We start from the raw sequence: 19451 nt of genomic DNA, 5'->3' as shown, positions 1-19451 counted from the left end.
ATTTCATTTTTTGGTCTCTGTATCTATAGCATCTAGCAGAGTACCTTACACATAGAAAGTGCTTAATAAATTCTTATTGAATGGATGATAAGGAATAGCTAGCTAGCTAGCATGTTTATCTAGAGCTTTAAGTTTGCAAAGTACTTTACAGATACTTCAATTTATCCTCACAGCAACTCTGGGAGGTAGGTGCCATTATTCTACTCATTTTACAGATGAGGAGACAGAGGTACAGAGGTTAAGTATCCAGGACATGCTTATCAAATGTACAAATAACACAAACCTAAGAGGAATAACTAACACCATGGATGACAGAGTCCAGATCCAAAAAGATCATGACAGGTCAAAACTTGGGGCAAATTAAAATAGATAAATGTAGAGTCTTAAATATGGGTGGGTAGAATCTTTGAATTAGTCTATCAGTATTGGAGAAGTAGATGGAAATTAGTGAATCAAGAATTAAACAGAAGAATTTTTGAACTGGATTGCACTTCAAGAAATACACAATGCTTTCAATGATCTCAAACTGCAAAATCTCATCTCCTTAACCTTAGTAATAATGTGTAACCACCAATCAAGGGAGTGAATGATCTCAGAAAAAAATCAAATCACAGAAAATTCAGAGGTCACTTGCAGGATATAAGCAGGCTGCAGCATTTTATCATCATTAACTTGTGTTGACTGCAACTTAAGCTTCAACTATTAACAAATTTGGGGGAAGGTACTCCCTTAATTTTGCAACACACAATTTGGAGTTCAAATTTAGAAAGAATAAATGATCTAAGGGTGATGCAGAGTTCATGAGTATTGAAATTCCTTTTCTCTTTTTATGGAATCCTCATGAAGTGCCCTTTAGGTATAGCTACCTATCCTTCTCTAAAGGTTACTAACCTCATAGAGTTCTTTGTTTGGCATGTCCCTCAGGAATTAAGGCAAACACTGTCTTTAACCACTGCTGAACCAAGGACACCACTACTGATGCAGATGGGAAGTCCAAATCTTCTAAACCTTCAAAGTTCGTAAGGTCATCCTCTGGTCAGTTGGAGGTATGTAGGGGAAGAGGAAAACGATCCTACAAACTCCCCTTCGCGGGACATTTCCTGGACTACCAGTCAGGCAATAAACATTTATTAAGCACTACTGTGTGATAAGCACTGGGTAAGAAAGGCAAACTGCCCTAAAGGAGTTTATAACCTAATGGGGGAAAGACAACAACAAAAGAAAGCTGAAAGGGGTAGGAGCAGAAGGTCCTCGGTTTAGATGCATGTCTAAAGGAGTACAGCCTTGTGGGAAAAGAAGAGATGGCTGGTCTGGACTCCTTAAATGGAGTCTTTGGAAGGAGATTTTCATTCCATCCCAGCCTGCTCCAATCAAAGGCTACTGGTAAGAGGTGAGTACCAAAACTGATTCAATCCTACAGGATGGTGATATTCCTGTTGGTGAAGTTCCTTGCGGCATGATGAAGTCCAAAAATGCAGCTGGGTACTAGATTAGCCCGCTGTTTGAAAGTTCCTACTGCAAATACATGGGCCCGGAGGAGTGGCTGATTCTTTCAAATATTCCCAATAAATTTCCCACATCATCTGATTTCATTCAGTGAGGAAAGCACTTTATTCCTACAAGATTGTTTAAGGACATGTTCATATCTAATTTCCATTTTTTATTGATTAAATATCCAGGTCTTTTGTGACTATTGGACTGGGGATATAGGAAACTCCCCTTCTTGCGTAAGTTTTTTTACAAATTCTGCAAAGAAAATTCACCCAATGTAATGAAGACCTTTTGCTTTTTCATGAATACCAGCACAATACTTGGGCTTTCCTTTCAACAAAATAAATGTCCATTCGTTATTCTCCATTCTCATTACATCATCAGTCTATCTCCTTTCTACTCATATGATCCTCAATGATATCTCTTACAGTAATTCTTATATGTAAATCACAGAATCATAAAATCAAAGTCACAGAGTATCAGAGTTGGATGGGAACTCAGTGGCCATCTTATCTAACCTATATCTGAAAAAGAATTTCCCAAGAAAGACTGGTCAATCAATCTTTGCTTGAAAGATCTCCAAATAAGGGGGAATTCTATGCCTCTAGAAACATCCTACTCTATATTTCTACTTATTCGGAAATTTTAAGATACCAAAAGTTGCCAAGGAACACCTATGATCTATAAGTTGGCCAGAAGACCCATCCTCACATGTACTCCATGAAGTATACTTCAATCCAACTCCTGTTACATGTGCATGGTGAGAAGCAGCTAAAATGTACGGAAGTATGGACATTTTGTTTCCTTTTATTTAAGCATTCAATTTAGATATGTAATATTCTATAGCTTATTTTCTAGGGTATCACATGCAACTGGATGGATAATCCATAGACCTGGTTTATCAGTGCATATACCTTTTGACAGACACTGCAAATAGACAATGAACTATATCCCAGACGAGTAGGATAAGACGAGAGGCCTGGATTTCCTTTGGGAAACTGTGTAATATCTTTAATGTGAAATATTTTTAAGTCACATTTTTGTGGCTCTCCCTTTTGCCAGCTCTCCCTTCACTATGCCACACTGCTTAACTACGTTTCTATAGTATGCCCCCCAAACACTGCCAATTGTGCCTAGGCAATATTGTGGAGGCCAAGTTTTGCTTAAGCCTGAGTGGGATAGGTTTAGTGAAGACTTCTCAGATTGTAGTTCTTCTCCCAGGGGTGAGGTAAGACTGAGAGGCTCAAGGTTACTATATTTTTAGAACAGAATAATTCCATATAAGGATATAAAACTGTGTAGTACATTAGGGTCTCAATGATTGGATAAAGTTTACCTAATTCTTCAATGTCTTCATTTCAAAAGGGATTGGTTAGATTTTGTGTCTAGAATGTAAGATCATATTCTCAGCTAATGAGAATAATGGTCAGTGGGGGGGGGGGAGGGACTTGCGTTAGAGTCTATATAAATCACTGCCCTTTCTTTGTCTTCGGCTTTCCTACTCCAGGTGAACTGCTGTAGGATTGTCCAGATTCTCGAGAATCGAATAAATCTCTTTTCTGTCATCACTTTGAGAGGCCTCTGAGTAATTGATTTATGTAGGGACCTGAGCCATCCCACACAAGCCTAACTCAGTTTCCCTTTCTGCATTCTCCTGTCTTATTTCATTATCTCTGCCTGGAAAGCCTTATTATGAACACCTGCATCAAGGTCTTTCCCTGGGGTCAATGTACATTTCCCCCTCACTTTAAGAAATTTCTTTGAACCTCATTCAAACTCTCAAGACAGCTTTACTATGGCTTTTATGATAAATTACTTCATCTCAAGCCTATTCAATAAGGTTTAAGATGTGCTTTTTGTGGGCAAATCGTTTGAATTAAAATATCCATGAATAATAGTGAATAACAGGGACTTTCAAAGTTAACCCCAAAGAATGAGTAAGAATCTCATTTACTATGGCAGAACTACTGGAGAAGAAATTTGAGGTAGGGCAGTATTACAGAGGGGGCACATTTTCTTCACCTAAATTTAATACCCGAATTAGTGGGTTATTCATTGCTTCCCAAGTGTACCCTGGTCCTCTTCGAGCATGAAGGACAAACACAACAGCAACAAGAGTACCCTGGACTTTCCCACCTCCTTGCCTTTGTTCATACTGTCCCCTATATCTGAAATGCCTCTTATTGTTGTCGTTCAGTTGTTTTCAGTTGTATCTGACTCTTCATGATCCGATTTGGAGTTTTCCTCACAAAGATATCAGAGTGGTTTACCATTTCCTTCTCCAGCTCATTTTCCAGATGAAGAAACTGAGACAAAAAATGTTAAGTAACTTGTCCAGGGTCAAAAAGCTAGTGAATGTCTGAGACTGGATTTGAACTCAAGTCTTCCTGACTCCAGGTCTGGCACTCCCTGTACTATACCACCTAGTAGCCTTTACCCACTCCCATTCACCCTGTTGACATCCATTCCATCCTTCAAGTTAAATTCTATAGTTAGTTAAACTCTATAGTTAAATTCCTGAGCCTTCTAGCTAGACATGACATCTCCTTCATCTAATTCCATTCAATTCAAAGAACAGAACACGGTTGATGACATCATGAGATTGAGGACAGCATGATTAGTTACACAGCTGAGGCATAGGACTGGTTGAAAGTTTGGTAATAGGGGCTAGCAACAGCCCTCTTTTCTCCCCCTGTGCCTAAGAAGTGGTCATTATTTGAGTCCATATATAAGATCAAAAGTTAATGGACTAGCCCTTTTTGGACAGCAAGCCAGACAACCTTCAAGGATGGCTTGGTGGTGTAAAAATACTAGATGGACTCCCTTGAGTTCACATGCATTCTCCAAGGTCAGTTAAATTCTTTGAGACAAGAACAGACTAGTGATGAGCAGAAGAGCTGATTTCTAAACTTAACTCATTACAGACCAGCTGAATTCTGAGCTGAATTCAGAGACAAAGAAACATGATGTATACAATTAAAGGACAAAGGCAATTAATTGCAGATAGGATAGATTAAAAAAATAATACGGGGTCAATTTGATCTTCTCATTGTGATCCATTTTCTGATCCTCCCAACTGTTACCCTCCTTCTCTCTCTGTCTTATATTTATTTTGTACTTATATAAAGACAGGGTGTTTCACCTTAGCCCTGGCTCTTTCTCTCTCTATGTAAAAGTTAAACATATGTGTATAACATATTTACGTACATTCATACCGTGTATATGCATATAATAGACATAGAGTTGAAAGGTCCAACACTTACATTTTATAGAAGCCAAGGTGCATAAATATTAAGCTACTTATCCAAGGTCTCATGGTAGTAATTATCTGGGGTAGGTTTTGAACTTGGGATTTTGGATTCTGTGTCTAATGCCCTATTCACTATGGAGCACTTTCAAGCCCCCTCTTTATACCTGATCCTTTCTGAACTTTACCTACTTGAGTCTCATGGTGGAGAGGAAGTCCTGGTCCAAGTACTTCACCACAACTAATGATTATTTACATTTATATGTTTTTAATATGTATATGTTGTTTCCACAGATAGAATATAATTTACTTGATCATAGGAATTGTCCCCTTCTTTGAGGCTTTATTAATTGACCATGGTAACACATGTTACATGTTACTAAATGTTGAAGGCAGATTTTCTTCATTCATTTGGTGAGTAAGCAGCTACTGTGTGCAATGCAGTAAGTTAGGTAACAGAAAGAAACAATGAGAAATAAACTGATAGACAATAGTTAAATGATTGCTAGAGCATTTATGAAGAGCTGACTATGTACCAGTCACTCTGCCAAGGGCTAAGAATACAAAGACAAACAATTAAGACTGCCCCTGCTTTCAGGGAACTTATATTCTAATTCAGGAAGACAACAAATAAAGGGGAGAAGGTGTTGTACCTGGAGATGTGAGAAGATGGCTGGGATGTGGTGCAGAAGTCTGGTTCTGGCTCATCTATCAGAGCTTGGCATCCCTGGGGTAGTCAGGGTCCTTTTGCTTAAGGAGCTTAAAATGGGGAAGTTCTTTGCTCTGTTCTCCCCAAATCCTATAAAAAGGGAATTATCCTTTTGCTAGGTGGGGGGTGGTCTTCAGCATAAATGGAGGCAAGTCATTGATCCATTTGTTGACAGGAAGCATGCCCCTGTTAGTAATTGGTATCTTATTTGGAGAACTGTTTACCCCTTTGTTAAATTTCACTCAAGACAATATAGAAAGTGGTTCCAGCTGTATCTTGAAGAAAGGGATTGTATAAGCATAAGGAAGAGAAGAGTGGAAGGAGAGGGCTGTCATTGTGTGTGACTGGAAGGGAGACAGAATAAGCACCTCTAGCCTCTTCTCCCCCTCCAAGGAAATCTTTCATAAATCAGAAATGAAGGAGTGCCTTTCAAGCAAGGAGACAGGAGCTATAAAAATCAAGGAGAAAGCACAGACAGGCCAGTTTGTCTGGACTGTAGAACACAGCAAGAGGAATAATGTATATGTATAAGTATAATAAGGCTAGAAAGACAAGGTTGTAAGAGTTTTAAAAATCAGAGAAGTTTTTATTTTATTTTATTTTTTAACCTAGAGGCAATAGAGAACCACTTGAATTTGTTGGGTAGCGGAATGACAATTAATTGAGTAGGGGAAGTCATATCTTCACTTAAAGAAAATTACAACTGTGTGGAGAAGGGCTTGGGGGAGGGAGAGACTGTGCAGAATTGAAGCAAGGAGATGAATCAGGAGGCCTTTGCAATAGTCTAAGAGAGAGGTGATAAAGGCTTGAACTAAAGTGGGGCAATTGTACTTGTATGACCTATGTCACAAATTTGTGAGAAAAACACTTTCTAAACAGTAAAGTACTATAAAAACAGGAGTTAGTATGGCTAATACTTTTAATGAACAAATTCTATGTATTTTATCACTGATGCAAATATTATCAGATGCCTACTCGTTAAGAATGCAAACATGAATTTTATGTTATAATAGCATATTTTATATCTTTAAAGTCTTATTCTTTTTGCTCATAATTTTTATTTCTTCACTCTCTACTTTCATTTCCTTTGCCTTGCAGTAGAAAGAGCACTAGCTCTGTAGTCAAAGGATCTGGGTTCAAATTCTGCCTGTGGCACTCATTACCTTGTGACTTTGGACAAGTCACCTGAACTGCTGAGCCTTGGTTTCCCCATATGTAAAAATGAAGGGGTCAGACTAAATGGCCTTTACTTCTCTTCCAGCTCTAGACAATTTTTGATTCTTTTTCTTCAATGAAATATATTTTGTTGCAATAATGTTAATAGCCATTAGGAGGAGCATTTTGATAACTTAAGATTTTTTTAGTTGTAGTCCTTCTGGAGTCATATGTTCCATTTCAGACTATGATTCATGCACCATAATAAAAAATTCAACCTAAAAACTCTTTAGTTCATTCAATTAATTACACAAGGATGATTTATAATTCTCTAAGACATATTGATTTTCCCTAAAAAAAAAAGTGTATTTGTGCTGCACATGATAAAATGTAGTAACATTTTATGAATGGCATATATAACACTAATAGTTGAAAATGTTTTTATTCAGTTAAGTTCATATTTGGCTCAGTCTATTTAACTTTGAATATACCTATTCTATAAGTAGATTCATAATTTTATTATTGATTTCTTTTTTTGCTTATTTTTGTGTCCCCATAGTAATTTGCTTTTCCCTTCTTCTGGGTTTCTGTGACTATTCTCTTGATCTTCCTCCTACCTGTCTGGCCATTCCTTCTTAGTCCTCTTGGTTTTATCTTCATGCATTTCTTGAAACTAGGGGTGTACCTTACAGCTCTCTACTGGACTTTCTTCTCTTTTTTTCTATTCTGTCTCACTGATCTCATCCTACATTCTTATGGGTTCAATTACCTTCTCTAAGCAGATGACTCCCAGATACATATATCCAGCCCTACTCTCTCTCCTGAACTCTAATATCTCATAATAAACTGCCTATTAGACACCTCAAATAAGATGGGCTGATCTCAGACTGAACATATTCAAATTAGAACTCAATATATTTCCCCCCAAACCCATTCTTTTTCTCAACTCCATTAATGTAAAGAATCACCCCATCAGACCACCATCCTAAGTGTCATCTTTGATCTCTCCCTCTCACTCACTGTACATAAACATTTAATTGGCAAATCTCGTTGTTTCTCTCTCTACATTATTAAGAAGCAACTAGGTGGCACAATGGATAAAACAGGAGTCAGGACAGACCTGAGTTCAAATCTGCCCTCAGATACTACCCGTGTGACCCTAGACAAGTCATTTAATACTTTTGCTTCAGTTATTTCACATGTAAAATGAGCTAGAGAAGGAAACAGCAAACCACTTTAGCATCTTTGTCAAGAAAATCCCAAATGGAGTCACAAAAAGTCAAAGTTGACTGAACAATGTTGGGGATGGAAGCTCAATTCCGTGTGGACAGTCTCGGGTGGGTAAAGGTGGGAACTTCTAAATCTTAGAGTTCTCATGAGGCCCCCCATAAAATACCAGGGAATCGAGGAGTGAGACGGAGCTATCTTGTGTATTTCCGCCTCTTCCCGTGAGAAACGTGATGGGAGGAGCATCCCCGCCCTCGAGACTGTCCCGGATCTGGGCACACCTATTGTTATCTAACAGGCACGGTATTCAGGTGCAAACTACACAGCTGGAGAGCTTAATTAGGGTCAGGAAAGCCTGAAGGCGCTCTTAGCGCGGAGGGGCCCTGACAGGACAGAAGGCTCCGTTTTTCCTCTCTTCGCTCTCCCCTCCCCCTCTCTCCCCACTTACACTTCTACTTCCAATCTCTTACCGTAAGATCTTTGCCTCCTTGGGAGATTTCTCTCTCCCTCCTAAGGAAGAGCTCCCCCTGCACATGTAACCAGGACCCTGAATAAAGCCTAACCCTTGTTCGACTCCGGAAAGTCTCTTCTCTCATACGTTTATCCGGTTTGGCCAACCGAAGACCTGGGACAGGTAAGGTAAGACTCGGGTAGCCCTCAGGCCTCTAGGCCTGGCAGAACAACACCAACAACACAATATCTCTAAAATATATCCCCTTCTTTCCATTCACACAGCCACTATCCCACTTTCACCTCTTACCGCCACTAGCATAATAAACCCATTTGATCTCCCTACTTCATACTACTCCAATCCATTCTTCTACACAAACACCAACATAATTTTCCTAAAGTACAAGTCTGATGATGCTACCCCACTAGTCAATAAATTACTGGCTCCCTTTGGAATAAAATAGAAACTCCTCTGTTTGGCATTTAAAAACTATTCACAATCTGGCACCATTCTACCTTTTCCAGTCTTTATATACATTATTCCCCTCCACACAATCTATAATATGACCAAATTGCTCTATTTACCACCCCTCAGACAAAACATTCATCCACACTTTTGTACTAGCTGTATCTCATGTATTTTATCTCTTGAAATCCCTAATTTCCTTCAAGATTCTGTTCAAACACTACCTTATGAAGACCTTTCCTGATTCCCACTCCAGGTGCTAGTGCCTTCCCCTCAAAGGTTACCAGTGTATCTCATATATATGTATATATGTACATATCATAACTGCATTAAAACAGTAAGCACCTTGAGAATCTATTTGCCTTCAGTCATTGCCCATAGCACTAGGATGAAATATAAGATAAAGAATCCCGAACTTTGAATGAGAAGACCAGGGTTTAAATCAGAATGCTGAAGCAATCTGTAACATATACTACAGACAAATCATTTACCTTCACTTACCTGAGCCTGAAGAAAGGATTAAGTTTTAGATAACTGACTGGTGTCAGTCATTGAAAAGCAAGGCTATTCAGAACAATATGTTTTCCTCATCACTGAGTACTGTTTACTGATAGAGAAACAAATCTTCTTCTCTTAAAAAGCCTTGGAGAATGCGGGTATCGATCCCACTACCTCTCACATGCGAAGCGAGCGCTCTACCATTTGAGCTAATTCCCCACATCACAACCACATGTAAGTATACAGAACTCACAATGTTAGAAATTTACAGCCAGCCTAGTTCAGCAGAGGGCTCAGGAAGAACTAAAGAGCAGTCTATGGTCCTACACACAATGATTATTTGAAGGATAGGAAGAAGCAGCCCAAGTGGTGAGGTACTTTCTTGTCATGGGAGGGGTGGTAAAGTGAATGCAATATTCTCCAATTTTTACTTTTACCAATACAATGCTATTAATTTTAGATTCGATACTACTATAAAATATATACCATATTATCCAGAGCATTTTAAAAGAATATCTGCAGTTGATGCTGGGTTAAGTGCTAACAGGTTTTCAATAGACAGTGTTTGCCCACTGAATAGATAATGACATGGTAATTTTCTTTAGGTATTAAGTTGTAAGCAGGCTTCGTAGCATAGTGGAAAATATGTCATCTCTGCTATTAAACAACTAATGTTCAAATCTTTGCTACACTGCTGGGATCTTATATAACTTCCAATCAAACACCGTAAAACTAACATTCATTTTAATGGTTATTTTGTGAATTTATAGCCATTAATCAATCAGCATATATTTATTCACTACTGTGTATCTTGACCAAAGCACAGGTGTGTAGAGGTACACTAGTAGGGATCGCATGTTCCTAAGATGCATGTGGAGAAAGTGTTACATGTAGGGAGCATTTATGGCCAAGAGACAATCATAGAAGAGTAATTTATATCTATGATGCTACTGGGCCACCAAAGTCTTCTGGTGAGGCCATTGTGCTACTTTTGTTGGGTTTGCTTCCAACTGGTTTCCAATGGGATGCATAATCTCTGCATAGACTCAAGATGCTGTTTCACTGGATCATGTAGTCTCAGAGGGCTATAGCCAGGTATAAACCCACGGGGCACATATTTGTGGAGCTTTACTCCATTTCTGGGGTACATTGGATAGAGTTCTGGGCCTGGAGTAGGAAAAACTCATCTTCCTGAAATCAAATATGGCTTCAGGCACTTACTAACTTTACGATCCTGGGCAAGTCACTTAACTCTGTTTGCCTAAGTTTCCTCACCTGGAAAATGAGCTGAAAAAACAAATAGCAAACTACTCCAGTATCTTTGCAAAGAAAACTCCAAATGGGTTCATGGAGAGTTGGACACAACTGAAACAACTCAATAACAATAACGACAAACAACGTAGAAACTTTATTCACTCTACAATTCTATACATTTCCCTATTTGTCTCTGAGGTTAGAATACACCTGATTGCTCTTCACTTTAAGAGTCAGAAGGACCTGAATTCAAATCCAGCCTCAGTGACTTACTAGCTATGTAACCCTGGACAAGTTGCTTAACCCTGTTTGCTTCCAAAGGAAAAAAGAAGCAGCCCTGCCAATAAAATGGAAAACTGTTCCAGTTTGCAAGCTCTTTCTCAGGCAATAAATGCATTTATAATCTTTGTAAACTGACTCATTCCAGGTCTCCTATGTTGGACCTGAGGTTTCTTCTGTTTTAATAGTTCACAGGGAATTTTAATCTAACACTAGTGATCCTTAGTCCAGCTCTTTTTAATTACAACATGGAATTTTCCTGATGACATTAGAAAAGGTCTTAAGTCTTCTCTAATGGCAGCAGCTCCTTCTCCTACCTCCTCTCTCAAAAAGTGAGTTAAAACTTGCATAGGTGGCTCAGATTCAAGCCAGCTCAGACTCTGTCTAGCTGGGATTCTATCTGGCCCATTTGTGAATACAAGTGTTACAAAAGCTTAGGCTCCTTAAGAGGCAACCCAATTTGGCGAATCTTTAATAAATTTTGTTTTCTTTGGCTTTAAGAAGGCTTGAGTCGAATTCATTCGAGTACGACCCGGACTGTCGGTATTTTGGGGTCCCTATCACCCCTCAGCCTCATCATTTATGGTTCCCTGATCCGGATAAGCTGCTAATCTCAAGTTCTTCTGCTCAAACTGGAAGGTATGTAAGCATCCCCCTCTCTCTATCCCCTACTTGCTCTCCAAACACCTTGCAAGCGGACTTTTGGACCTGTCTTCAGGTCCCAGTATCAGGCAAAGTCTCTGAACTTTCTGGGCACTAGAGAGTTAGAGACTCAGGTTGTTGGTCCAGTGGCTGTGTTTGAGGTCATGGACCTGGGCATACCCTCCAAAGCACAATTCTCTGAACTTTCTGGGTGCTAGAAGGTTAGAGAAACATCAGTTAAGTGGGTGCCCCGTTCTCTGGATTTCCTGGGCTCAAGGAAATCAGGGAAAACTCGGTTATTTTTGTCCTCTTGTTTTTTTCTCAAGACTTACTTCCACGTCCTCCTTTAAGGGGGGGGGGACTTCCAGCCCCAAAGGGGGAAAAAATGGGTCAAAATTCATCAATTCCAAGGAATTTGCCTTTGGGCTGTCTTTTATAAAATTGGAAAAAATTTAACTTCTCTAAAGACCTTAAAAAGAAAATGTTGGTATTCTTTTGCAACACACTTTGGCCTCAGTATCACCTGGAGGACAACGAAGTGTGGCTCATATTTGGGACCTTACAATGTAATATCCTTTTACAGTTACAATTATATTGCCTCCAAAAGGGAAAATGGGTAGAGATACCTTACATAAGGGCCTTTGTCGAACTCTCTCAGGACCCCATTCTCAGAACGGATTGTAAGATGCTTGTAGCTAGAGCCGTCCCACAAAAGGGAAATGGGGGTGAATTGGATGTTTTGGATGACCCCCTGTTTATGGCTCCTAGGGTTTCAGTCTCACTTCCTCCCCTATCTCTGTTCCCAACCCCTGCTCAGTTCCCAGCCACGGGGCTTGCTGAGGTGCCTCGGTCTGCAGCCCCTCTCACTGGGGCAACATTCACTCAGACCTCAGGCCCCACCCCCATGGCAGTCTGTACAGTATCACTGCCTATAACCCACCCCTTCTTGGGGACCCTACCTCAGTCCCCAACTATGGGCCCTGCTGGGGTGCCTCCCTCTGCAGCCCCTCTCACTGGGGCAATATTCACTCAGGCCTTAGGCCCTACTCCGGTGGCATTCTCTGGGGCATCTCCCCCTTTGATCCCTACTCTTCCCCAGGTACCAGAGGATCTTTCCCCTTGCCAGCCAGATCCCCTGGCCATGCAGCCTAATCCAGTTCAGCAGGCATTCCCCAACCCCTCCCTCACAAGAAATGGGACTTCATATCTTCCTCCACAAGCCCCTGTCCCCACTGGGCCGTCAGGGCTGTTTCCCTTGAGAGAAGTGCCCACCCAACCTAGTGGGACAACCAGGATGCGTGTTCCGTTCTCTCTTTCGGATCTCACCCAGATTAAAGAGAAACTGGGGAGATACTCCGAAGACCCCACTAGGTTCACTGAGGGTTTTAGGGACATATCCCTACAATTTGAACTTTCTTGGAAGGATCTGCATATTCTTTCCTCTGTCTGTTGTACCATTGAGGAGAAGGGGAGAATTTGGATACATGCCCAAAAGTTTGGGGATCATATGGCTAGCAATAATCCCATAAAATACCCCCCAGGAACAGCTGCTGTTCCCACGAGTGACCCCAGATGGGACTATCAAAAAGAGTGAGGACAGGGAAAAGAGAGACTTTATGGTAATTTGTCTGTCAGAAGGCCTAAAAACTGCATTTCAAAAACAAGTAAATTTTCAAAAAATTAGGGAAATTACTCAGGGAGAAAAGGAAAACCCTGCCCTTTTTCAAAACCAGCTAGTAGAAGCTATTAAAAAAGCATACAAATTTGGATCCTGACTCCACAGAAGGGGCAGCAATCCTTAGCATGTATGTTATTAATCAGTCTGCCCCAGATATTAGGAGGAAACTGCAGAAATTGGCAATGGGACCCCAAACACCTCAGACCCAGTTACTGGAGATGGCCTTTGGAGTCTTTAACAACAGACACCTCGTTGAAGCAGAGGAAAGAGAACGAAGGAGAAGGGCCAGGGCCGGGGAGCAGGCTCAATTCTTGGCTGCTGTCTTGGTCAGGAAAAGACCCAGGGAGCACCCCTCCAGGGCACCCCCTTGGAGGAAGGCTGGCTACTTGGGCAGTGGGGAAACCTACTTTCGTTGCCACAAGGAGGGTCACTGGTCCAAGGAGTGCCCCTCCAGGGCGCCCCCCCAGAGGGAGCCCCAGGAACCAACGCCTGTGGAACCATGCCCATGTGACCAACAGGGACATTGGAGGAAAGATTGTCCCTCATGTGGGAAAAGTGGTGGAGCCCCCCCCAGTACCCTGTCCTCCAATCTTCTCAAGACTTGGAACAACAGGAAAGCCTGGGTGCTGGCAGTGCTCCCACTTTCTCCACCTCCCTCACCAAGTCCTGGGCAAAAACGAAGGCTGAAGGTAAGGTTACCCACTTTAACATGGCTAAATTCTCTGCTTTAACCAGTCACTCTGGCCCTACCCATCCCCTGACCCCTCAGGTCATAGGCATTGAAGGGGAAATTAAGGAATGTCTCCAGACATACCCCTTCCCCAGCCTACTTGAGAATCTATTGTTTAAATACTCCTTCCTTATGCCCTCCTCTGACCCTGCCCCCTTGTTGGGAAGGGACCTGATGGTGAAATTGGGAAGTCAATTTTCTCTAGTTAAACCTCCCATCTCCCTTTTTCCTCTGTTCTCTGTATCTTCCCGGGTTTGCTTGAGAGTGTGGGAGACAGTCAGGCCAAATATTTGGGACCCTGGAATTCCAGAGAGAGCTACTTCTGCCACCCCACCCATTGTTAGTCTCGCAGACGCTAAAGTGCTCCCTCATCTTAGCCAGTATCTGATTAAGCCTGAGACCTGGGAAGGACTATAACCTTTAATTGAAAAATTCCTTAAGTATAGAATCTTTGTCCCTTGTCCATCTCCATGCAACGCTGCAACCCTTCCCACAAAAAAGCCTAATGGAGAATATGTTTTTGCTTTTGAATGTACTTTTCCTGGGGAATCAAGTCCATATAAGCTAACACAGACGGTTTTGCCCCAAATAACCCTCATTTATTTGGCCAGGCTTTGGGAAGGGATTTAAGGCACCTGAAACTAGCAGGCAGTAGCTTAATTCAGTATGTGCATGATATTCTTATTTGTAGCCCCACACAGGCAGGTTCTTTGGCTGCTGCCACAGAAGCCCTTAATTTCTTTGGCATTCGAGGCTATAGGGTCTCTTTGAACAAAGTCCAGATAGCATGTCAGTCCATAAGGTATCTGGGCCATGAACTCACACGCACCTATCTCTCCTTAACCTCTGAGAGAAAAAGGACAATCCTGTCTATCCCCGGTCCAGACAGTAAAAAGCAAGTTCGAGTGTTTTTAGGCATGACTGCATTTTGTAGACTCTGGATTCCTAATTTTGGTTTTATTTTTAAACTCCTTTATGGCCCTACTCAGGGCACTGACTCGAAACAGGCTAAAGTTTTTGAGACTCTGAAAACTAATTTGACCACTACCCCATCACTAGACCTACCCAATCTGGGAAAACCTTTCACTCTGTATGTTGATGAGAGGAGAGGACAGGCTTTGGGAGTCTTAACCCACTCCTTAGGACCTGATCCCAGGCCAATTGATGTTTTTATTTACTCAAAATATGTTTTCCTTGTTCTACATACCTATGGAGCAATCTGGAAAGAAAGGGGATATCTGACAGCAAAAAACTCCCCTATCAAACATGCCCTTCTATATTTTGGCCTTGCCACAGTCATCTTTAATTCTCTCCAGAGAAATTATCTTTTATGCCAGGGAAATTGTCTTTTCTTTATACTTCTTTTGTACCTGTTTGGTGTGTGTTTGCCTAACCTCCTTGCCAGGTTTATCTTTTCCAGGGTGCAAGCCATCAACTTCCAGATGACAGCCCAGGCTATATACCAACCTCCGTCTGAATCCTAGGTCTCCAGCCCACTGGACCTGGCACCACCCAGATTCTGAAGTCTGACCCCTTGAACAGGACCCATCAAGGCAGGGACAGCTCTAAGGCCCTTGCCAGCAGGAAGAAGTTTCACAAACTGAGAACTTTGCCCTTTACCCCAAAAGAATTTGGGTTCAATCTGTTTGAGGGGGGAATGATGGGGTTCAGACTCTGGGAACTTCCTTGAGCTCCCCTGGAATCTCCTCACTTAACCTGACCTTTCATACTCAAATTGAACTCTCCTTGTATCTCTCCACGGAACCTGGATTTTCATACTCAAATCTGTGACCATTGTCTGCTATCTCTTGCCTCCAGGTGTTTCCAGCCTTTGACCCTCCTTGGACTTCTCAAGACCCTTCCTAAACCCCTCCTCCCATCACCCTGGACTACCAGACACCCCCACCCCCACCCCCACCCCCACCCCTCCTATACTCTTTTCTGTATTTAAGTTCCATCTTGCCTCCATGAAGGCGCTCAGATTCAATCCAGCTCAGACTCTGTCTAGCTAGGATTCTATCTGGCCCGCTTGTGAATACAAGCATTACAAATGCTTAGGCTCCTTCAGAGGCAACTCAATTTGGCGAATCTTTAATAAACTTTGTTTTCTTTGGCTTTAAAAAAAAAAATTGCATAGGTGTGTTGAAGCTATCTTTAAATCCGAATAGGGAGAGTCAATTGTTTAATTTTCAGAGCAAACATTCAAACCTTAAAAAAACAGCAAACAGTAAAAATCAGTGTTTGATTTGTTGTCTTGTTGATTGTCTAGACTTAAGAAAGTAATGAAGAAAATGTTAATATTTGTGTGGGATGGCTCAGATCCCTACTTAAATTAATTACTCAAAGGCCTCTCAAAGTGATGACAGAAAGATTTATTTAGTAGATTCTCAAGAATCGGGCAATTCCTGTACCAGTTTACCTGGAGCAGGAAAAAGCCAGACAAAGAAAAGGCAGTGATTTATATAGACCCTAATGCAAGTCCCTCCCTCCCCACTGACCATTATTCTCATTAGCTGAGAATATGATCTTACATTCTAGACACAAAATCTAGCCAATCCCTTTTGAAATGAAGGCATTGAAGAATTATGAAAGTTTTATCCAATCATTGAGACCCTAATGTACTACACAGTTTTATATCCTTATATGGAATTATTCCACTCTAAAAATATTGTAACCTTGAGCCTCTCGGTCTTACCTCACCCCTGGGAGAAGAATTACAATCTGAGAAGTCTTCACTAAACCTATTCCACTCAATATTGAATATTAAACTCAAAATTGTGCCATGTATATGTTCTTTGTTTCAGAGACCCAATTGTTAAACATTTACCAACTTACCCCTGGCTGAAAAGGTCAATTTCACCTGGTACCTATCAAAGTCCATCATACTTAATGACTTTGGCCTCCATGTTGATGACTCTCTCATACCCTGGCCTCATAGTTCCTTGACCTACTCATCTTTAGTGATAGCTTCACTCCACTTCGTTTACCACTAGATTAGCTATACCTTGGACTTGATCATCCAGAACCATACCACCCTCAAAAGCAAAAGCTCTCCAAACATAATCTTGTCAGGCATGAGTATGGTATGGATAGTCCTATCAAATAAACATGGGGCTCCACTGGTGGCCCTACAATTTGGCTAGCTACTGAAGGACCAAGAGATCACTTACATGACAACACTGTAAGCATCAGCCTCTAAGAAAAGCAAAAAGAAATATATTTGCCTACTTTCTCTTATGATGGCAGGTATTAGAAGAACTAGCACATGGATTCCATCTTTGTTGGTCACTGTCTCTGGCAGTCTTAATTCATTGAGTTCATCTAGCGTAAGCATTGACACTGGTCTTCTGATAGAGTAATTTTTGGACCAAGGCTAGAAAATCCATATGATACTATGCTTGTTACTACCAGCTCTATAGTACCATGTTTCACTGCATAATTGTCACCACCACATAACTGTCGCACCCTGTTTTTTCAGTCCAAAAATTGGTTTATAAACTTTCATCATATAATCATTGCATGATATAATTCTATTCATCACACCACTTTAAAGGTTAACAGAGCAGCAATGTATTCACCACTGACATAAGGATACACATTTATCTCTCACACATTGCGAGCTGTGAGCCTAGAATTCTCAGCGCATGTGCATTGTCAGTATTCAATTTTAGTGCATATTCATAAATATTCTATGCATGCTAATCTTGCACCAAAGACAGTTTAGTAATAAATGATTTTAAGTAATACTGACACAATTTAAAAAGAAATTTTCACATAATGGTTGCACCTGACTTTCTTGCAAAAAAATTTGGCATGAAATCTGCCATGATTATGTGGTAAAATACAGTGTTTTCCATGTAAATTGTGTATTCTGTCCAAAGTTAGGGACTTCTGTCATTGGCTCAAGACAAGATTGTACTCTCCCCATTCCCTAGTGAGTAGAGTCCTATTCATTCATTCATTTGTTCCTTCAACAACTATTTATTATGCACCTACTGTGTGCAAAGCACTATGGTAGACAGTGAATAAGGAAGAAGGATAATTGACATGGCCACTGACTCCCATGTTAACCTGGGAGTTAGAGCAAGAAAGAGAAAAAGAGTTATGTACATGCAGTATTGACCATTGGCAAAGCAGAAACAATAGAATAATCTCTATTTGTTCTTCAACATTTCTCTGTATCTTCACTTGTCTTCTCTTAGATCTAGAAGCATCCTTTTTTTTTTTTTATCACAAAACCTACAAAAGAAAGCCTGCTACCAGAACCTCACTCCCAGCTCAAGACAAGTGTGGGGCTTTAAAGGAAGAAAGCTCCAACAAAAAGGAACGTAAGGAAAGAGACAAGGTATAGTGGAAAAAATAATGTTCTTGCAGATAAAAGTCCTGGATTCCTGTCAAATTAACTTTGACAAACTAATTCTTTTTGAACCTAGTTTCATCACATGAATTTTGTTATTATTTTGTCTACTTCTATAAAGTAACCCCTTAAATTAGAATCACTCATTGCATCAACTGGAATAAAAGCTCCCAGAGATTTAGGAATTTTAAAATGAGAAGAGATTTGATTAGTTCCCCCTACCTAGTCCAATTCCTTCATTTAGCAGCAAATAACTGTCTAAAAGAGGGATTATGTGGTAGTCCAATCACCTACATAAGGGAAAGGAAAAGGAAACCTATGCACAAGACTTAAGTGTCCAAAGGAGAGATATTTGGTTATATCACTAACAGCTAGCTAGAATCAAGAGTAAGTTGCTAGAGGTCAAAATATGCAACCACATCAGTACCATGACATACCAGGTCCCCAGTTTATAGTGCTGTGGCAGCTCCAGAGATGACTTCACAGATTTTCATTTTTGTAGAGAAAAAGTCCTGTCTCTGATGTGTTGTAGAAATGGTTCCTCCTTTTCAGGGGTTGGTGACTGGGGGAGCAAACTGTTATCTGCTACCTCCTCTTCCAGATCTATAATTTGGCATTTTTGAGAGCAGTAACTGGTTGAAGAGGATGAGTGGATCGACCAGGAATATTTCTAAATTTATTTAAAGTTGACTGCAAGAGAGATATAAGAGGTGTTATTTGTGATGCCATGTACTGTGGTACAATCTGACCTCAGATGGATATTTTGTTTATGAGGATACTATGAAAAGAGGTGGAGCCATTCATGACTATTTTAGGGATGAAAAGCAAAAAAACAAGAGAAAATTAATACTTATGGGATGCACGTCCCTGGGATTTTGTAAGTAAACCATCATATTATTTTGCAAAGAGAAATAAATTTGTCTTCTCTTTTCTGTCTTCGCACATGTCCACCAAAAATTACAATTTTCATTTTTGTCATGTTTGCCAATCTGATGGATATGAGGTAGAATCTCACAGTTTTTAAAAAATTTGCATTTCTTCTATTCGATTCTATTATTCTATTATTTGGAATATGGTACATTTTTCATGACTACTTTTATATTCTTTGATTTATTAGGAAATGACTCTTGTAATTTAAATACATACATACATTTAATATATACATATACTATACACACATTCATAATATATACATACATTACATGCATATGTAATATATACATTTAAATCAGTTCTTGATATATTTTAGGTACTAGACCATTAGTAAT

This window comes from Notamacropus eugenii, chromosome 4 (assembly GCF_028372415.1).
Source record: "Notamacropus eugenii isolate mMacEug1 chromosome 4, mMacEug1.pri_v2, whole genome shotgun sequence".
NCBI classification, from domain to species: Eukaryota; Metazoa; Chordata; class Mammalia; order Diprotodontia; family Macropodidae; genus Notamacropus; species Notamacropus eugenii.
Note: the sequence above shows the minus strand (reverse complement) of the source record.